At 45.2% G+C, this 20616-nt stretch overlaps 1 protein-coding gene across 3 annotated transcripts in view; it reads left to right on the forward strand.

Annotated features, from left to right (window-relative positions):
- LOC137438743 (tumor protein p53-inducible protein 11) overlaps positions 1-20616 on the forward strand; it is a 71833-nt gene that overhangs the window by 716 nt on the left and 50501 nt on the right. The window contains exon 1 of one of the 3 annotated variants that reach the window (XM_068134054.2): positions 6947-7090. The exons of the other annotated variants lie outside the window; for them this stretch is intronic. The gene's annotated coding sequence lies outside the window, so the exon portion shown is untranslated. Of the gene's footprint in view, positions 1-6946; positions 7091-20616 lie in introns of those variants that run through there. 3 annotated transcript variants of the gene reach the window in all.

The following is a 20616-nucleotide window of genomic DNA, read 5'->3' on the forward strand; positions in this document are numbered from 1 at the left end:
GTATCGTATGGGAACAGCATTTGGATTCGAACTTTGTTGCGTGTGAAGTTTTCATTCTACTTCATGCCAGTTTAGAAAGGTGCTGTTTTGTTTGTAAATGGATTTGGAGGTTGTGATGGGTTTCATTAGTATTTCTCATTTTTAAGCCGGACTAACGATGGATGATCAATGATCATGGTGTTTTATGCGGAACTCTCTCGACATTTAGTCATTCGGACCTTTTCCTCCTCTGTGTTTGTAGTCGCGGGTTGTACGACTATACACACCGCACTTTGCACACCTTCAACACTGCGCACACTCTTAGCACCTGCCGGACCTATTGTCTGGTTTGGTGAACACTCTATATGCCGTATCGATCTGGTTTGCAAGACGAATGATCCGTAAAACATTTGAATCTTTTTTTAACTCTTAGATGCAGGCGTCAAAAATCCTACATAAACGCAGCCATTGGGCCTCGGAGGCCCAGCGGATGTATTCATGGTTTTTAATTTTTTTAAATAGATTTTTTTTCTTTCATATCCTTTTTCAATCCAAGTCGATGCTCATAGATGTGTATTTGCTCAGCAAATGTGAATCATTGATCCTATTAGTTGGAAAAATCACATACAAGTAATGAATCCTTTTTTTTCCCCAAAAAAAATAAAATTTGTTTTGTTTTTCAACTTTTTTTTTCTCTAAAACGTTGAGGCTCATGGAGTAGTATTTGCTCAAAAAATATGATTCACTGATCCTTTTATTTCGAATGTATATGACCACAACTGTCAAAAATTCTACACATATGCAGCCATTGGGCCTCGGAGGCCCCACGAATGTATTCGTGTAAAGTTTTTAAATTTTTGTCACTGAATTATTTGTAACCAAGTTATAGGAGAATATAATGAGGCTCATATCAAGAAAATAATGATATAACAGTAGTACAACAACATTTATGCGGGGCCTCGAAGGCCCCAGGCTTGCATTTGTGTCGGATTTTTGGGTTATAAGTGAAGAATGAAGATTTTTTTTTCCCACGAGCCTGAATGAAATTTTTATTTATTTATGTCACTGAATTTTGTGTGACAACATGAAAGTCGGTGAAAATGAGGCTCATTCCAAAAAAAAATTGTACAACATAGTTTTTGCAACAACAAAAAAAAACCTTGTGGGCCTCCGAGGCCCAATCACTGCACCCAAGGGTTAAAAATCGTTTTCACCTTTCTCTATGCTTTGTGACGTTACCAGGATAAGGTTCATTACAGGTAAACAAACGCCCTATGTGCATTTTAACGCCTCGGACAGGTAGATGGGATATACGCTATTTTGCCTGTCTGGCTGTTTTCTACACATCGCAACACAACGTCGACGTCACAATGCAACACGTTCGTAGCTCTTAGAAACAATGTATTGACCAGGGATTACGTCATATACATTTGCCCTGCTCGTTGCATCAACACAAAGGTGAGACTGCCCACCAATGGCCTTGTAGACTCTTCGTCACACACACACACAAACTTATTTTCCAAAGGCCGTCAGATTTGCAACGTCCGCCAGCGATAGTTTGCACATACGATGGCCGGCTTAACACGTCTCTGAACGATGGGGCACTCGTTGCACTCCCCAAACTCTCAGATTTAAGAGATGCTAGGGTGGAGATAATCGTTCATGGTTAAGGAAGCCAAGAAAAGAAACGATGACAGGTTATCCCCTGGTCAATTGCAAATGCTGATTAACACAAGCAGGTGCACTTTAAATAGTAGGTGTAAGTTATCACACGTACCAATTACGTACCTTAGCCGGGAAGATGATTGAGACGAGGGAGTCTAAACTGAGAAAATGTGTGTGTGTGAGGACCTTGGGGATGGGGGTGGGACATAAAAGCATTGCGTACATAATACGTCTGATATTTTGACACAATTGAAACATTGGACTTGTGTAGGCCAAGCTGCATGTAATGATGTAATTATTCGCTATCGAGGATCCATTTAACAAACCATCGTTGGTGTATTCTGCTGTCGTTTTATTTAATACGAGCAGGCCAGCAGGGGTACCCGGCGTTGCCCATTGCTGTTCTAATCCTGTTGGCATCTTGTAAAATAATATTTTAAAACTTCAATTTTTTTGTGGGCGACTAAAACACTTCCCTACACGACACCCGCTAAGGAATGGGGTCGGGGATCATTTAATACCACCTTTCACAAAGCTGCATACGCTTAGGAACTATAGAGCGATTTAAAAAAATAGGCCTAAAACACTGGCACTCACTCATGAACATCTGAAAGTTTGACGAAGATCCATCCGTTCGGCCATCTCCAAGAAAAACGGCGAGACACAAACATTTTTCATGATTGATTGATATATATATATATATATATATATATATATATATATATATATATATATATATATATATATATATATATATATATATATACACAGTATATATATATATACATATACATACACAGTGCATTCAGAAAGTATTCAGACCCCTTCACTTTTTTCACATTTTGTTATGTTGCAGCCTTATGCTGAAATCGTTTAAATTCATTTTTTCCCTCATCAATCTACACTCAATACCCCATAATGACAAAGGGAAAACAGGATTTTAGAAAGTTTTGCAAATTTATTAAAAAGAAAAAACTGAAATATCACATTGACATAAGTATTCAGACCCTTTGCTATGACACTTGAAATTTAGCTCAGGTGCCTCCCATTTCTCTTGATCATCTTTGAGATGTTTCTACACCTTGATTGGAAGCCTCTCCTCAGTGAAAGACACATGAAAGCCCGCTTGGAGTTTGCAAAAAAGCACCTAAAGGACTCTCAGACTGTGAGAAACAAGATTATGTGGTCTGATGAAACCAAGATTGATTGAAGGGAGTGGGGGAGTTTGTTCCAGAGGCAGGAGAAAAGGGGAATGAAAGAGTGAAGGTGAGCAGAGAGCCTAGATTCTGGCAGTTTAACCATAAGAGGATTGCTGGCAGATCTTGTGCGACCTGGAGGAATATTTGGGGGACAGCACAGAGAGCTAGGGGAGCAAGGCCGGAGAGGAGTCTGCAAAAGACAGAAAGACCACCAACCTGCCTGCGGTGAGTGAGTGAAAGGACCTCGGAGTTAGCTTCATCGCCGGAGATTCCAATGATTCTGAAAGCTTTGGTTTCAACAGCGTGAAGCCGAGCTAGGTGTGAGGCAGGAGCACCGGCCCATAGGGGAGAAACAGTATTCCATTGAGCTGCGGATGAAAGCCATGTATGTGGTGAGCTCAGGTGTGCCAAGGAAGGACTTCGCATGACGGAGGATGCCCAGTCGGCGACTGGCTTTGGAGGCCAGCTTGGAAATGTGGTTTTTCCAAGAAAGATCATGGCAGATAGTGAGACCCAAAATCTTGAGCGACAGAACTTCTTGGAGAGGATTGTTGAGGAAGTAGATGGGAGGGTTTTCCAGTCGGTCTTTTCGGAGAGACATAGTAAGAGTGTGAGATTTGTCAGGATTGAAAGACATGTTCCACTTGTTTGACCAGTCTGTGATTTTGTCCAGGTCTGCAGAGAGTGAGGAGGCTGCAGCCTGCCGATCTGAGGGATGAGGAATGGAGCGGCAGATAGTGGAGTCATCAGCAAAGAGATAGGATTTTCCAGAGAGTCGGAGATATCATTGATGAAGACCAGAAATAGCACAGGGCCCAGAACACTGCCTTGGGGAACTCCAGCCAGAACAGGAAGGGGAAATGAGAGAAATCCATTCAGGCCCACACGTTGCCTACGACCAGAGAGGAAGTCTGCAAGCCATGAATGGAGATTTCCATGGATACCATAGGAGGAGAGTTTGGTGAGCAGAGCTGGGTGCCAGACCGTATCGAAGGCATGTGATATGTCAAGAGAGACAGCTTTGATTTCCTGTTTGGCATTGAGGACCTCCATCCATTGTTGAGACAGCAGAAACAACATGTCCAGAGTAGAATGACCTGGTCTGAATCCAAATTGATGATCAGAGATCAAGCCATTGGAGAAGAGGAAGGATTTGATATCCGAAGCAATGATGGATTCCATGACTTTGCTGATATTTGGGAGCAGGCTGATTGGTCTGTAGTTGCAAGGGTCTGTTTTTGCACATTTTTTGTGTAAAGCGGTAATGTTTGCTGTTTTCCAAAATGCTGGCAGATGACCTTGAGCAAAAGAGAGGGTGAAAAGAACAGAGAGGGTGAGATACAGCGACAGAGCAGGATTTTAGGACCCGTGGGCTGCTCGTGGGAGCTTTCAGAATCATTGGCATCTACTATCCAGTAGATTTATGGGACATCCTCACGTGATATCCAGTAGATTCATGAGACATCCTCACGTGATATCCAGTACATTTTTGGGACACCTTCACCTCATATCCAGTAGATTTATGGGACATACTCACGTGATATCCAGTAGATTCATGAGTCATCCTCATGTGATATCCAGTAGATTCATGAGACATCCTCATGTGATATCCAGTAGATTCATGAGACATCCTCACGTGATATCCAGTAGATTAATGGGACATCCTCACGTGATATCCAGTAGATTCATGAGACCTCACGTGATATCCAGTAGATTAATGGGACATCCTCGCGTGTTATCCAGTAGATTCATGGGACATGCTCACGTGATATCCAGTAGATTCATGAGACATCCTCACGTGATATCCAGTAGATTCATGGGACATCCTCACGTGATATCCAGTACACATTCATGAGACATCCTCACGTGATATCCAGTAGATTCATGGGACATCCTCACGTGATATCCAGTAGATTCATGAGACATCCTCACGTGATATCCAGTAGATTCATGGGACATCCTCACGTGATATCCAGTAAATTTATGGGACATGCTCACGTGATATACAGTCGATTTATGGGACATCCTCACGTGATATCCAGTACATTCATGAGACATCCTCACGTGATATCCAGTAGATTCATGGGACATCCTCACGTGATATCCAGTAGATTCATGAGACATCCTCACGTGATATCCAGTAGATTCATGAGACATCCTCACGTGATATCCAGTAGATTAATGGGACATCCTCACGTGATATCCAGTAGATTCATGGGACATCCTCACGTGATATCCAGTAGATTTATGGGACATGCTCACGTGATATCCAGTCGATTTATGGGACAGCCTCACGTGATATCCAGTAGATTCATGGGACATCCTCATGTGATATCCAGTAGATTAATGTGACATCCTCACGTGATATCCAGTAAAGTTTTGGGACATCCTCACGTGATATCCAGTAGATTTATGGGACATCCTCATGTGATATCCAGTAGATTCATGGGACATCCTCACGTGATATCCAGTAGATTCATGAGACATCCTCACGTGATATCGAGTAGATTCATGGGACATCCTCATGTGATATCCAGTACATTCATGGGACAGCCTCACGTGATATCCAGTACATTCATGAGATATCCTCACGTGATATCCAGTACATTCATGAGACATCCTCATGTGATATCCAGTACATTCATGGGACATCCTCACGTGATATCCAGTACATTCATGATATATCCTCACGTGATATCCAGTACATTCATGGGACATCCTCACGTGATATCCAGTACATTCATGAGACATCCTCACGTGATATCCAGTACATTCATGAGATAACCTCACGTGATATCCAGTACATTCATGATATATCCTCACGTGATATCGAGTAGATTCATGGGACATCCTCACGTTTTATCCAGTAGATTCATGGGACATCCTCACGTGATATCCAGTACATTCATGAGATAACCTCACGTGATATCCAGTACATTCATGATATATCCTCACGTGATATCCAGTACATTCATGGGACATCCTCACGTGATATCCAGTACATTCATGATATATCCTCACGTGATATCCAGTACATTCATGGGACATCCTCACGTGATATCCAGTACATTCATGAGACATCCTCACGTGATATCCAGTAGATTCATGGGATTGGGACATCCTCATGTGATATCCAGTACATTCATGGGCCATCCTCACGTGATATCAGTAGATTCATGGGACATCCTCACGTGATATCCAGTAGATTCATGGACATCCTCACGTGATATCCAGTACATTCATGGGACATCCTCACGTGATATCCAGTACATTCATGGGACATCCTCACGTGATATCCAGTACATTCATGGGCCATCCTCACGTGATATCCAGTACATTCATGGGACATCCTCACGTGATATCCAGTACATGTCATGGGACATCCTCATGTGATATCCAGTAGATTCATGGGACATCCTCACGTGATATCCAGTAGATTCATGGGACATCCTCACGTGATATCCAGTAGATTCATGGGACATCCTCACGTGATATCCAGTACATTCATGGGGACATCCTCACGTGATATCCAGTACATTCATGGGACATCCTCACGTGATATCCAGTACATTCATGGGACATCCTCACGTGATATCCAGTACATTCATGGGACATCCTCACGTGATATCCAGTACATTCATGGGACATCCACTGACTTGACACAAGACAATTTATTCTCAGAAATAGCCGGATGGTCCCGAAGAATTGCACCAATTACTTCCTATTATAACAGTCCTGGTTAATACATTATGTACATCCTCCTCAATGTATATGAATTTAATTCGGGTTCTTGCGGTTTCACTTTAATTTGCTCTTTGTTCCATTGCAAACTTGTAATAATTTGTAAATAGCATTTGTTGAATTATGTTAATGAAAAACATTAAACATAAATACGGATGTTGTGAAATCTTTTTGGAATAACGGAACAAACGTGGACGTCACCAAAACTCCCAAACTGATCTGTGACGGAAATAGCGCCACCTTTGGTGATATCAGGAATTACAAGTCCTCACTTATCTGATGATGTGTTGTGATCAATAAAACTTTCAAAAATGATAAATGCATCTCCCAGACTGTGCAGCAGCACTTTGCCCACGGACGGTGGGCCGGAAATGGAAGTCCCACCCGGGGGCGGAAGTACCGCTCGTTTATTTTAAAAGATAGAAGTCCTTGTGTTTCGAGAGATCGATGAGAACCGATGGGTTGAGGTGGTGCATTTATCAAGCGAGTCGTGTCCATAACCTGAGGTTGGTCATCGTATACACTTGTCTTGTATGTCGGTGATCTGTGCTCTTTTGAAGCGTGCCGTGGGTGGTGCCGTGCCCATATAGAGTGACGTGTGTTCTTGTACACTCGTCTAACGGTGATGAAGCAATCACAGCCCCAAGTAGTGCGACACATCATCGAAGATACGTGGGGTGTTGACTCTTCGGAACCCTAAAAACCACCTTTAGAGGCCATTTTTCCCCGCAAAGCGGGGGTTGGCCTTTTCGGGGACCGTGGTAGTTGTTGTTTTTTGGTCCCCTTTTGGAAGCAATGTTTTACGGCCGGATGCCCTTCCTGACGCCAACCCTTTTTGCCGCCTTCAACGACAAACAGGGAATTACCAGTGAACTGGTACTCAATTAGCCGACCTCGGAAGGATGACAGGCTGAGTCAACCCCCCTGGCATTAATTCGGCGATCGACCGGGATTCGAACCCAGGATCCTAGGATCCTAAGCCGGCGCCCTAGCCGCTAGCCCAACACCAGGGATCTTCGGAACCCTATACTGTATATAAAAAATATATGGGGTGCACAGACCCATTTCCCTGCTTCCTTCCACGCTACTTTCCTCCAGACTCCCACAGCTACCCCTTCCACTCCACGCCTACATACCCTTCCCACACCAACCCTCCCACCTCACCCTTACCCTTTCCACCCCACCCTTACCCCCTTACCCCAACCCTTCCCTTCCCTCCCCACCCCTACCCTAGCCACTCCCACCCTCCCATACCCTTCCTACTCTGACCCTTCCCTCCCCACCCCTTCCCATCTATCACTTCCCTCCCATCCCGACCCCTCCCACTCCACCCTACCCCTCCCACACCTACCCCTCCAACTCCTACCCCGCCCCTCCCCGACACCTCCCACCCGACCCCTCCCACCCCTACCCCACCCGCCCCTCCCCGACCCCTCCCACCCCTACCCCACCCGACGCCTCCCACCCCTACCCCACCCGACCCCTCCCACCCCGACCCCACCCACTCCTCCCCGACCCTTTGCTCCCCAACCCTACCCTACCACTCCCACCCTTCCCTAACCTTCCTACCCTGACCCTTCCCTCCCCACCCTACCACTTCTATCCCTCCCCACCCCAATCCTTCCCATCCCACTCCACCCTTACCCCTCCTACCATTTCCTACCCCGACCCTTTCCTCCCCAACTCTACCCGACCCTTTCCTCCCCAACTCTACCCGACCACTCCACCCTCCCCTAACCTTCCTATCTCAACCCTTCCTTCCCCACCCCTAACACTTATATCCCTTCCCACCCCAATCCCTCCCTTTCCTCCCCACCCCTACCCTACCGCTCCCACCCTCCCCTAATCTTCCTACCCTGACCCTTCCCTCCCCACCCCACCCCAATCCCTCGCATCCCTGACCACCCCTACCCCTCCCATCCCTCCCCACCCTACCCTTCCCATCCCTCCCTACCCGTACCCCTCCCATCCCTCCCCACCCCTACCCCACCCAATCCATCCCATCCTCCCCACCCCTACCTCCCTACCCCTACCTCCCTACCCCTACCTCCCTACCCCTACCTCCCCACCCCTACCTCCCCACCCCTACTCCTCCCAATCCACCCCTACCCCTCCCACTCCACCCCTACCTCTCCCACCACACTCCACCCGACACCTCTCATCCCTTCCCACCCCTATGCCTCCACTCCCACGTATACCCCTCCCACGTCTACCCCACCGACCCTACCTCTCCTACCCCACCCACCCCACCCCTCCCACCCTACCCCTCCTACCCTACCCCTCCCACGTCTACCCCTCCCACATCTACCTCTCCCACATCTATCCTCCCAATCCACCCCTACCCCTCCTACCCTACCCCTCCCACTCTACCCCTCCTACCCTACCGCTCCCACGTCTACCCCTCCCACATCTACCCCTCCCACATCTACCCCTCCCAATCCACCCCTACCCCTCCCACTCCACCCCTACCCCTCCCACCACACTCCACCCGACACCTCCTATCCCTTCCCACCCCTCTGCCTCCACTCCCACGTCTACCCCTCCCACATCTACCCCACCCACCCTACCCCTCCTACCCCTCTCACCATACACCTCCCACGTCTACCCCACCCACCCTACCTCTCCCACCCTTCTACCCCACCAGCAACTCATAGTCACTGACGGTAAATAAAGCATTTTTAACCACGTTAGTGAAATGTAAATAATAAAAACATGATTTTAATCGATAATACGATATACTGTATATAGATATAGATATAGATATTCGTATATTATGTAATTATTGATTTTGATGTACTGTACTCTTTACAGAGCGTTGCTGCTGCTGAAGCAGTTTCTTGGCATGGGTTATACTGGGTGGTTTATCATTCCCTTCCCACCATTGTTTGTCTGTACTTTATCATTTTAATGCTTGTCAAGCATCGTTGGTGCTGCTGAAGTACCATTTTAAACCAAAGTACCAAAGTATTGTGTGTGTGTGTGTTTTGTTTTTTTTTACTTGCGAAAATGGACGATTTTTCAAGTATATTGGTTGGTCTTGCGCGTTATTTTGTCTGTCTGTCTGTATGTCAGTCGCCTACAGGTCACAATTTTCAACCGATCTTCATGAAACTTCACCAATTGGTACAGTTAGTCATAAGCAAGAAGCCTGTTTTTTTGGGGGGTCATTCTCAATTTTCATTCGATTGACTTGAAATTTTAAGAGGATCTCCATATATGGTCACTGAATTCAACCACCAACTATTTCTGAGGTCATCATAGGCCAATAACTTATTTTAGGGATTTCGCAAGTATCGTGCGATGCACGACACGTTTCTTGTTCGTTTGTTTATTTTAATATGACTTTAAAGATTTTAAATATGTTTTAACGCTTGTACTCGTTCACCAACCATGGTCTCTATTCATTTGAATGCGCATTACTATGACAAATAAATCACAAAGCGATTTTAAAATATCATTGGAGAGTGAAGTGCTCGGGGACGAATCTCATTGATTAAATCCTCTTTACAAAAAGGATCATGACGTTCTCTGATCACTTAAATCCTCATTATGGAAAGAAATGGCTTTTTTTTTTTGTTTTCCTACAGAACCCTCAAATTAATGGCTTTCCTGAAAGATACCGACCTGGAATTGTACCTCACGAGAGGAAAATGCTCGTTTCCCAAGAGAACGGACAGACTCGGACAGGAGGAAAGAGACATTTGGCTCATCAAACGTGTGCTAGATCAGTGAAATGGAGAAACGAAAATAAAAAGGTCGATAATAAATAAATCAATATAAATATATATCATCTTTAAAAAGGAGCCATGTTTGTCTGTCTGTCTGTCTGTCTGTCATGTTATATCTTGAGAATGGATTTCAATGAAACCAACGATGGTGGATTCAGGGAAGTCCTGGGAAGGTTTGTGATGCCGAAAAAATGAAAAACCTAAGGAAGGTTTATGTATTGTCACACGTGGTGAAGCTGCAACGCCAACCTTAAACATAAATCTAAAGTGTCTAAAATTATCTTAAAGGGTCGAAGGGGTCTAAAGGGTGTAATTTGAGGTCTAAAAGGTCAGAATTGTCTGAGGGGGTCTAAAGGGTCTTAAAACATCTATTAAGGGTCTAAAAGTAAAAGGAGTCCACAGGATATTAAAAGGTCTGAAAGGTGTGAAGGTCCAAAGAGTACAAAGGAGTCTAAAGGTCTTCTGGGTTCTAAAAGGTCAAAGATGATCTGAGGGGTCTACAGGGTATTAAGGGTCTTAGGGGTGTAAAGGGTGTTAGGGAGCTTTAACGGTGTTAGGGTATTTAAGGGTCTAAAATGCATTAGGGGTCCATAGCCTCTTATGGGTTTTTAACGGTCTTGGGGGTGGAAAGGATCTTAGAGGTCTGGAGCTTAGAGGTCTTATAGGGGTCTTAGGTGTCTTAAAGCGTATTCAGGGTCTAAATGATCAGGGCTCTTAGGGGGTCTAAAGGGTGTTAGGGTATTTATGGGTCTGAAGGGCTTAGGGGTATTTAAGGGTCTTAAGAGTATTTGAGAGTCTTGCGGCGGGGGGGGGGGGGGGGGGTCTAAAGGATCTTAGAGGTCTTTCAGGTATTTGGGGTCTAATAGTTAGGACACTTAAGAACCTTCACAACACTGAGACCCTTGAAGACCCTAAGACCCTTAAAACTCTTTGGACCACGAAGACCTCAAAGGGCCTTTAAGAACCCTAAAACCCTTGAAGACCCTTTAGATGCCCAATGCCCTTTAAAACCCTTTAGACACCAAAGACCTTTTAGAACCTGAACACACTTCAAGACCCTTAGATCCCTAAGACCCTTTAAACCCTTGAGTCCCCAAAGGCCCTTTGAGACCCTTTAGAACCCTTAGACCTCTAAGACCCTTTAGAACCACAAAGACCCTTAGACTCCTTTCTACCCTTTAAAACTTCACACCTTTCAGACCTTGTATTACCCCGTAGACCCCTTTGACATCCCCTGGCATTTCCCCAAAGAAGAAGAGGAGGAAGAAGACCTCTGACTTTCTTTGACCCTTCAGACAATTCCGGCCATAAGACCCTAAATCGCACCCTTTCAATCCCTTCAACCTTTTAAGACCCTTTAGACCATCCGACCTTTACAACTTTTCAGACCTTTGACCTTTACATATTTACAACTAGACAATTTAGATCTTTCATTTGCAATCAATGACCTTTCATTTCGTAAATCCTTCCATGTATTTGCCACACAAATCATTGTTTGGTCTGCAAATGGTCTTCAATGTTTGATCACTCTTTCTTGTTAATAATGCGATGTACACAAAATGTAGTGAAGAATGTGATGTTCGATATTCTTTATTCGTGAAACTTCAGCAAATACTATAGTTATGTAAAAGTACATTTTTATACATTTCCTCCCTCGGTGGATTAAAGTGTTAATTCGATGTTTCACGCTTCATTTTAATTTTAATTACTGCATTTTGCACATTATTTTTGTGTTAAAATGGAAGAAAAAAAAAAGAAGTAATAAATAAATAACTGCAACCATCTGGAAAATGGACTTTTTGGAAAAGAAATGGAAAATTTTGGAAAATGGAAAATGGATCTTTAGTCGAGGAGTGAATTTTAAGTGTCGATGAGATATGTTATTCATTATCATCATCATCATCGTCAACGTCATCATACCAGCGTATTTGGGGTCCACTGCAGGATGTGATAGCCTTCTTCAATTAATGGCGGAGCAGTGACGGGGGGATAGTTGGGATACTCGTCTCGCTTGCCAAATGTGGCTTGGTGAGAATGATAGTCAGGACAGGAATTAGTAATTTGTTTAGGATGCCGGCGATAACTAGCTTACTCGCCCCGAAGGACACCATGGGACCTTTAACTGATGCGAGCAGACCCGATACCCGGCTTTACTTCCATCCGAGTGGACGTCACACTTGTATTGTTGGTGCAACAACATCCGACCTGCGAAACACCAATCCAGGTTTATTAGTCGGGATGGGAATCAAACCTTGATTAGACAGCTCAAATGTAGCTGCGTGACGTGTCCACCATCTTTATGGGCTCAGTCAATTTGGTTCCCCTTCTCAAGTCTGGTCAAAATTGTTTCTGGTGTTTGTTCCCCTTCCATCCCCTCTCTTACCTCAAATGGCCACACATCTGACAATGCCCATGATAACGCTGAATGCCTCAACTCTGTGTTTGTTCAAAATCTTGTGTCCCAAACCCATCTCTCTCTGTACCCACCTTACCCAGTCAAACCCAGCTGCTCCTGGACTCTTAATCCTTCTCTCCCGACAAGGTGGAGAAGTTTCTGTCAAAACCTCGACTCTGACTGATTCTGCAACTGGACCAGACGGCATCAGCCCACGGGTCCTAAAATCCTGCTCGGCCACTCTTTCACACCCTCTCTCGACTCTCTTTACCTTCTCTTTTGCTCAAGGTCATCTGCCATCAGCTTGGAAATCAGCCAACATTAGCGCTTTACACAAAAAATGTGCAAAAACAGATCCTTGCAACTACAGACCAATCGGCCTGCTCCCAATTAATCAGCAAGGTCATGGATCAATCTTTGCTTCTGATATTAAATCCTTCCTCTTCTCCAATGGCGTGATCTGTGATCATCAATTTGGATTCAGACCAGTTCAATCTACTCTGGACATGCTGCTTCTGCTCTCTCTCAACAATGGATGGAGGTCCTCAATGCCAAACAGGAAATCAGAGCCATCTCCCCTGGCATATCTCGTGCCTTCGATACAGTCTGGCACCCCGCCCTGCTCACCAAACTCACCTCCTATGGTATCCATGGAGACCTCCACGCATGGCTTGCGGACTTACTCTCTGGGCGCAGTCAACATGTGGACCTGAATGGAATTCTCTCATCTCCCCCTTCTTGTTCAGGCTGGAGTTCCCCAAGGCAGTGTTCTGGGCCCTGTGCTTTTTTTTGGTATTCATCAATGATCTCTCCGACTCACTGAAAAATCCTCTCTATCTATTTGCTGATGACTCCACTCTCTGCTGCTCCATATCTCAACCGTCAGATTGGCAGGCAGCATCCTCTTCTCTCTCTGCGGACCTGTAAGAAATAACAAACTGGTCAAGCAAGTAGAACATGTCTTTCAATCCTGACAAATCTCACACTCTCACTATGTCTCTCTGAAAAGACCGTCTCAACAAACCCTCCCATATACTTTCTCAACAATCCTCTCGAAGAAGTTCTGTCACTCAAGCTTTTGGGTCTCACTATCTGCCATGATCTTTCCTGGGAAAATCACATTTCCAAACTGGCCTCCAAACCCAGTTGCCGACTGGGCATCCTCCATGGTGCAAAGTCCTTCCTTGGCACCTCTGAGCTCCTCACCACATCCAAAGCTTTCATCCACAGCTCAATGGAATACTCTTCTCGCCTCTGGGCTGGTGCTCCTGCCTCACACGAAGCTCGGTTTCACGCTGTAAAAACCAAAGCTTTTAGAATCATTGGTATCTCCCTTGATGAAGCTGATTCTGAGGGTCTCTCTCTCTCTCTCTCTCTCTCTCTCTCTCTCTCTCTCTCTCTCTCTCTCTCTCTCTCTCTCTCTCTCTCTCTCTCTCTCTCTCTCTCTCTCTCTCTATCTCTCTCTATCTCTCTCTATCTCTCTCTATCTCTCTATCTCTCTATCTTCTCCCGACTCCTCTCCAGCCAATTCCCCCAGCTCTGTCTGTGCTGTCTTCCAAATATTCCCTCAGGATGTACAAGATCTGCCAGCAACCTTCTTTTGCTGAAACTGACAAAATCAAGACTCTCTGCTCACCTTCACTCTTTCATTCCTCGTTTCTCCTGCCTTTGGAACAAAAATCCCACAATCTCTCCAATCCCATTCCTCCCTCCCTCTCGGTCTTCATAACAGCTGTTCACCACTATCTCTTATCTTCCCCCATCCAAAATCTCGATCTTTTCAACCCACGTTAATCCACCCCAAACCCACATCCTTCAAATTCCCCTGTTTTCTTTCCTAAAATCCCCTATAGTGTCCATCTTGTTTATCCTGCGTACCCCTCCCCAGCCTTCTCCCTTTCACAGATCTCCCGATGCCCTTCCTTGTTCTCTCCTGTTGTTGTGCTTCTCTCTCTCTCTCTCTCTCTCTCTCTCTCTCTCTCTGTCTGTCTGTCTGGTCTCCCGCTCCCTTTGTTATATGTCCCATGTGCTAGCTCTTATAAGAGCCTCGACTTAGAATACAAAAAAAGCTCCATCCACTCCCAGCAGACATTTTGAATATGTCCATTGAAGACTGGGTGGACCTTCAGGCAATGGTCTTGTTCATAACGTCCCGTGAGCAGATATGTAGAGGGAAGGATTCCAATATTATACACTACCGGTCAAAAGTTTTAGAACACCTCAATTTTTCCAGTTTTTATTGCAATTTACGCAGTTTAATGTCCAGTGAATGACCTGAAATGGTACAAAGGTAAGCAATGAACTGCTCGAGGTTAAAAAAATGTTTAGGTTAGCAAAAACGGGAAAATAATGTAAATTGCAGTTGTAAAAAAAGGCCTTCTTCAGGGAACAAGTAATGGGTTAACAACTTACAGCTGTTCTGCAGCAATGTAAGTAAATTAAGCCTTGAAAGTTGATGCAAACAATTCCTACAGGTGTCCCAACCTCTGCTGATTACTTAATTACAAACCCCTTGTCTGTATAAAAGCAGTATTGGAACAGACTGTTATTACACCCCCTGAAGCATTATTTGGACAATATTGCACTGCAGGAAGTAGTATATTGGAAACTAGAGGAAACTCTGACAGGAAGAGGTCTGGCAGACCCAAAGCCACAACAGAATCAGAAGACAAGTTTCTGAGAGTCAACAGCTTGCGTGATCGGCGGCTCAAAGGACAACAGCTTCAAGCACAGCTTAACACTGGTCGAAGTAAGCAAGTCTCAGTTTCAACTGTGAAGAGAAGACTTTGAGCTGCAGGTTTGACAGGTCGAGTGGCAGTAAGAAAGCCATTGCTAAGATGGCAAAATAATAGAAAGAGGCTTGCCTGGGCCACGAAGCACCGCCAGTGGACTACTGAAGACTGGAAGAAGGTCTTATGGACCAATGAATCAAAATTTGAAATCTTTGGTTCATAACACAGGGTTTTTGTATGCCGTCGAGTAGGCGAAAGGATGGTTCCTCAGTGTGTGACACCAACTGTCAAACATGGAGCGTTGAAGCGTGATGGTCTCAGGCTCTTTTTGCTGGATCCAGAGTCGGCGACTTGCACAGAGTGACTGGCACCCTGAACCAAAAGGGCTACCACAGCATTTTGCAGCGCCATGCAATACCCTCTGGTATATGCCTAGTTGGTCAGGGGTTCATCCGACAGCAGATAATGACCCTAAACACACCTCCAGGCTATGTCAAAACTACCTTCGAGGAAAAGAACAAGACGGTAGGCTTCAAATCATGGAATGGCCAGCACAATCTCCAGACTTAACCCCCATCGAGCTGGTTTGAGATGAACTGGACAGAAGGGTGAAAGCAAAGCAACCTACAAGTGCAACACATTTGTGGGAACTTCTGCAACAGTGTTGAGAATAACTTCCCGAACAATATTTGATTTCCATTGTAGAAAGAATGCCACCAGTGTGTTCGGCGGTTATATCTGCAAAAGCTGGCTACTTTGCTGAGTCAAAAATTTATATTATATTTTGTTAAACAAAAAGATTCTATGATTTCTTTTTTATCTCCAATTGTTTATTTGTTCTATGCTTAATTTCAGAGTTCATTGAGACATTAAATTGCGTAAATTTCAATAAAAACTGGAAAAATTGAGGTGTTCTAAAACTTTTGACCGGTAGTGTAAATATTGTAATATTCTTGAATTGAATTTAAAGGATTTTTATTGTTTGAAGGATTTTAAGGTCCACATCAATAAAGCGTTTGAGGACGAATAAAAACCTATTTAAATTCCCCCTTTTGAAATAGGTTTTCATGAAATGAAATAGGCAAAAAGGCGACGAACAGGGTTGGCGGCAGGAAGGGCATCCGGCCATAAAACATTGCTTCAAAAAGGGGTCCACGGTGCCCGAAAAAGGCCAACCCCCACTGTGGGGGAAAATGGCCTCTAAAGGTGGTCTCTCTCAATTCCCTCTTTTGAAGCAATGGGATTATACTTAATTAAGGATATAATTTTGAAGGTGCTCTTGCCAGATTATTGGACGAAAGACTATTCTTGGTTGAGCCTTGAGTGTTACCCTCTGAGCTGTCTCGGCCTAGTGCCGCCTTCAGGGTGCGCTGCATCTTGGAGCATGACATACTTCCAGATGGGGAGACAAAGTTGGCTGTCTCATCTCCATGCCAAAGATCACTCAGGTCTCTGGTAAAGAGCATGCAATTGTGTGCTGGTTGCCCTTGCTTCATTCCCTGCCTGAATGTTAAATGGGGAATGTTGTTTGTACAGGATGTGAATGATAAATATCAGTCGGGATGATTAAATGATTTTTAGTTACGACCATGATATTCAACCTGAAAAGTGCTGACAATAAATTAAAACGAATGTATGGAAGGTCAATGTTCCTCTTCCATGAGCCTCGATGTTATAAAGGGAAAGTACACTGAATGAGGTAATCAATTTGGTGGAATAGAGAGAGGATGGAATTGAATAAACCACTGATGATTCAATTAAGCTCGAGGATGCTTCTGGTCAGTTCCACATTCTGATAAATACAATGCTCACACTGATTGGATTTTTAATGATTTGGTACCATTGTTGAGCGATGTCTCTCTTTATCCATCTTTCATGTGATAACACCTGAAATTGGAGGGAGTTAATGCACGGTCATTTGATTATTTTTTTTTTTAAATTGTGTCAATGCCCCTGGGAGCTGACCTGGTAGAATACAGCAGTATACACCCAATAAAAAATTTTTAAAGGTAATTGCTCCCGATGTACCGACCAACTGCTTATATACACCTCCACGTCTTACCCTGATGGTCTCCATGGTGCCATTTAAAATGTTTCCATTTCCTCTTTCTCCTGTGTTGGATTCCCCATTCTATTATAATTCGCTCTTCTTTTTCCTCTTCAAAAGTTTGTTTTCAAATAAATCCTTCATCCATATCTACACATACATCCCTGGTGTTGGCTTAGCGGTTAGGGTGCCGGCTTGGGATCCTAGGATCCTGGGTTCGAATCCCGGTCGATCGCTAAATGAACACCAGGGGGGTTGACTCAGCCTGTCATCCTTCCGAGGTCGGCAAATTGTGTACCAGCTTGCTGGGATGAATGATCCTGGTGTGTACCCCGATTTGGAATAGGTACACCGTATCCCTGCGCATCGTAAGAGCATGACCAAGGGTTGGCGTCAGGAAGGGCATCCGGCCATAAAAACATTGCCTCAAACAGGGAACCATGATTGTCATGGGGCCCGCAAGGCTAACCCCCGCTCTAGCGGGGAAATGGCCTTAAAACGATCATTCATTCATTCATTCATCCATATCTACACATACAGCTCTTCCTTAACGTGCCTTTATATCACCCCTCCTATAATGTTTTCAAACGTACATCCGACTTGCAAGGGATGCTTGTATTTAATTAATCGTTCATTTTGTACATCATCTTCATTGTCAAACCCTCCCGTTTGTTCCCTCCCCTCCTTCTACTATCATACAAACGCTATCCCACACTCCATGTCCACTCCCTCGACTCCTTCCTAACCCCATTCCATCACTACCCTTCCCCCTACACCTCCCCATAAAAATCCTCACCTCACCCCTCCCCTTCAAAACTCCCCTCACTCCTCCCCTTCAAATCTACCCCTCATCCCTCCCCAGGAAAACTCCCACTTCATCCCTCCCCCTCAAAACTTCCTCCTCACCCCTCTCCTTCAAATCCCCCCCCTAACCCCTTCCCTTCAAATATCCCCCCAAACTCCCCTCCTTCAAATCTCCCCCCTAGCCCCTCTCCTTCAAATCTTCCCCAATCACCCTTCTCCTTCAAAACTCCCCCTTCACCACTCTTATTCAAAACTCCCCCCTCACTCCTCCCCTTCAAATCTACCCCTCATCCCTCCCCCTCAAAACTTCCTCCTCACCCCTCTCCTTCAAATCCCCCCCTAACCCCTTCCCTTCAAATCTCCCCCCAAACTCCTCTCCTTCAAATCTTCCCCAATCACCCTTCTCCTTCAAAACTCCCCCTTCACCACTCTTATTCAAAACCCCCCTTCACCACTCTTATTCAAAACTCCCCCTCATCCCTCTCCTTCAAAACTGCCTCCTCCCCCCTTCCTCTCCCTTCCAACTCATTCCTCCACCTCCTCCAATCTTCTATTTCCCTCTGCCACACTCCCCCCCCCCCCTCCTAAAATTACTCCTCACTCTGCCTCACCCCATCACCACCTAGCCTTTTGTCCTTCTCCTCATCCAGCCCCCTCTCTCCTTGGTCTTCTGCAATCTCAGACATACTGTCAACAGCTCTCCCTCATCTTACCCTACTCCTCCCCTCCCCTCTCTTGTATCCGATGCTCCCCCTCCTTAACGGTATGGACCACAAACATCCAGGGCCTTCACTCAAACCTGATTGATCTCTCCGTACAGGTTGCTTCTCACAATCCAGACTTGATCTGCTTAATATAAACTTTCCTCCTTCAACACATCCCTCACTCCTTAGTATCTCTCCCTGGTTACTCCCTCCTCCGGTACGATAGACCTGAGCCTCGTCCTGCTGGTGGGGTTGCTTTCTTTATCAAAAACTCTCTTCCTCACTCTCCTTGCACTGCCCTCTCTCCACCCCACCCCCAGGAGTACCTCTGGCTACGGCTTCCGCTCCCACCTTTTGTTCATATGTGTTCTGTACCGTCCTCCAAACAGTGATGACTCCATTTACATGTCGCTGTCGGACAACATGGACCAACTTCTATCAACTCATCCCAACTCTCTCTTCCTCATATGTGGCGACTTCAACTGTCATCATGCCAGCTGGCTGGGTGTGGGTACCTCGCACACCAGCCATGGCACTTCAGCAAAGGACTTCTGCGACTCATTGGGACTGACACAATCTGTCAATTTCCCGACCGAGATCTCAGTCAACGGTACATCATCTCTTCTCGAGTTGGTTATGACTAACTCCCTGCAAATGTCTGCTGTCCTTCTTCTGCTCCAATCGGTTCTTCTGATCATTCGCTTGTTAAAGTGAACATCTCTCTGGCCATTCTCAGCATTTCTTATGTGTTCGATGCAACTTTCCAGGGTCCATTTCACATACACATATATATACACACAACTACAGACTTGGCATTTAATATGGAATTTTTTTTTTTTCTTGACTTGGGTTTACTTTCTTAACTCAGTATATCAATCTGGTGAGTTTCTTTTACACTTTGGTGATTTATTTGTTAAAAGAACCATGTCACTGATTGTCTGTCGCAGCAAGAAGTCAACAGCAGGATTATATCACAGGTGGCGTGGCAAAATGTACGGACAGGTGCATTTGATGATTGGCTTCACAGTCGGGTATACAAGGGTTGTTGCGTTCTGTATTAGTGGAAAACAACTGCTGCATGTCTCCAAAAGTTATTGCCGCTTCCTCTGGAGATGGTACGTCAACTCGACAATGCTGTTTGTCATGGAGTGGTGGCTTTACGAAATTACGGCATGAAACAGCATGCTATTGCTTGGCAGTATGGCATCACTCAAGGTCAGGTGTCAAAGATCCTGAAACGAAATGCTCAGAGGGGTGTCCCTACTCCAATACCGATGCCAGGACGTCCCTGCACAACCACAAGGAGGGATGATCGCCAGCTGCACCGGTTAGTCGGCAATGGCCGTACCAAGTCAGCTAATTGGCTTAGGGCTGAGTGGCAGCCACTGACAAATGTGCCTGTATCCAGAAGGCTAGTCAACCAACGACTGGTTCAAGCAGGTTATCGTGCCAGGCGTCCCCTGAGAAAGCCACGCCTGACCAGATAACACCGCCAGCGCCGATTGCAGTGGGCCAGAGAGCACCGTCAATGGCAGCCAGGACACTGGAATCACGTGATCTTCATTGACGAGTCTAGATTTCTGGTCCATCGTCAAGATGGCCGCGTCCGAGTGTGCAGACAA

The sequence above is a fragment of the Myxine glutinosa genome, chromosome 13 (assembly GCF_964187855.1).
Source record: "Myxine glutinosa chromosome 13, kmMyxGlut1.1, whole genome shotgun sequence".
NCBI lineage: Eukaryota > Metazoa > Chordata > Myxini > Myxiniformes > Myxinidae > Myxine > Myxine glutinosa.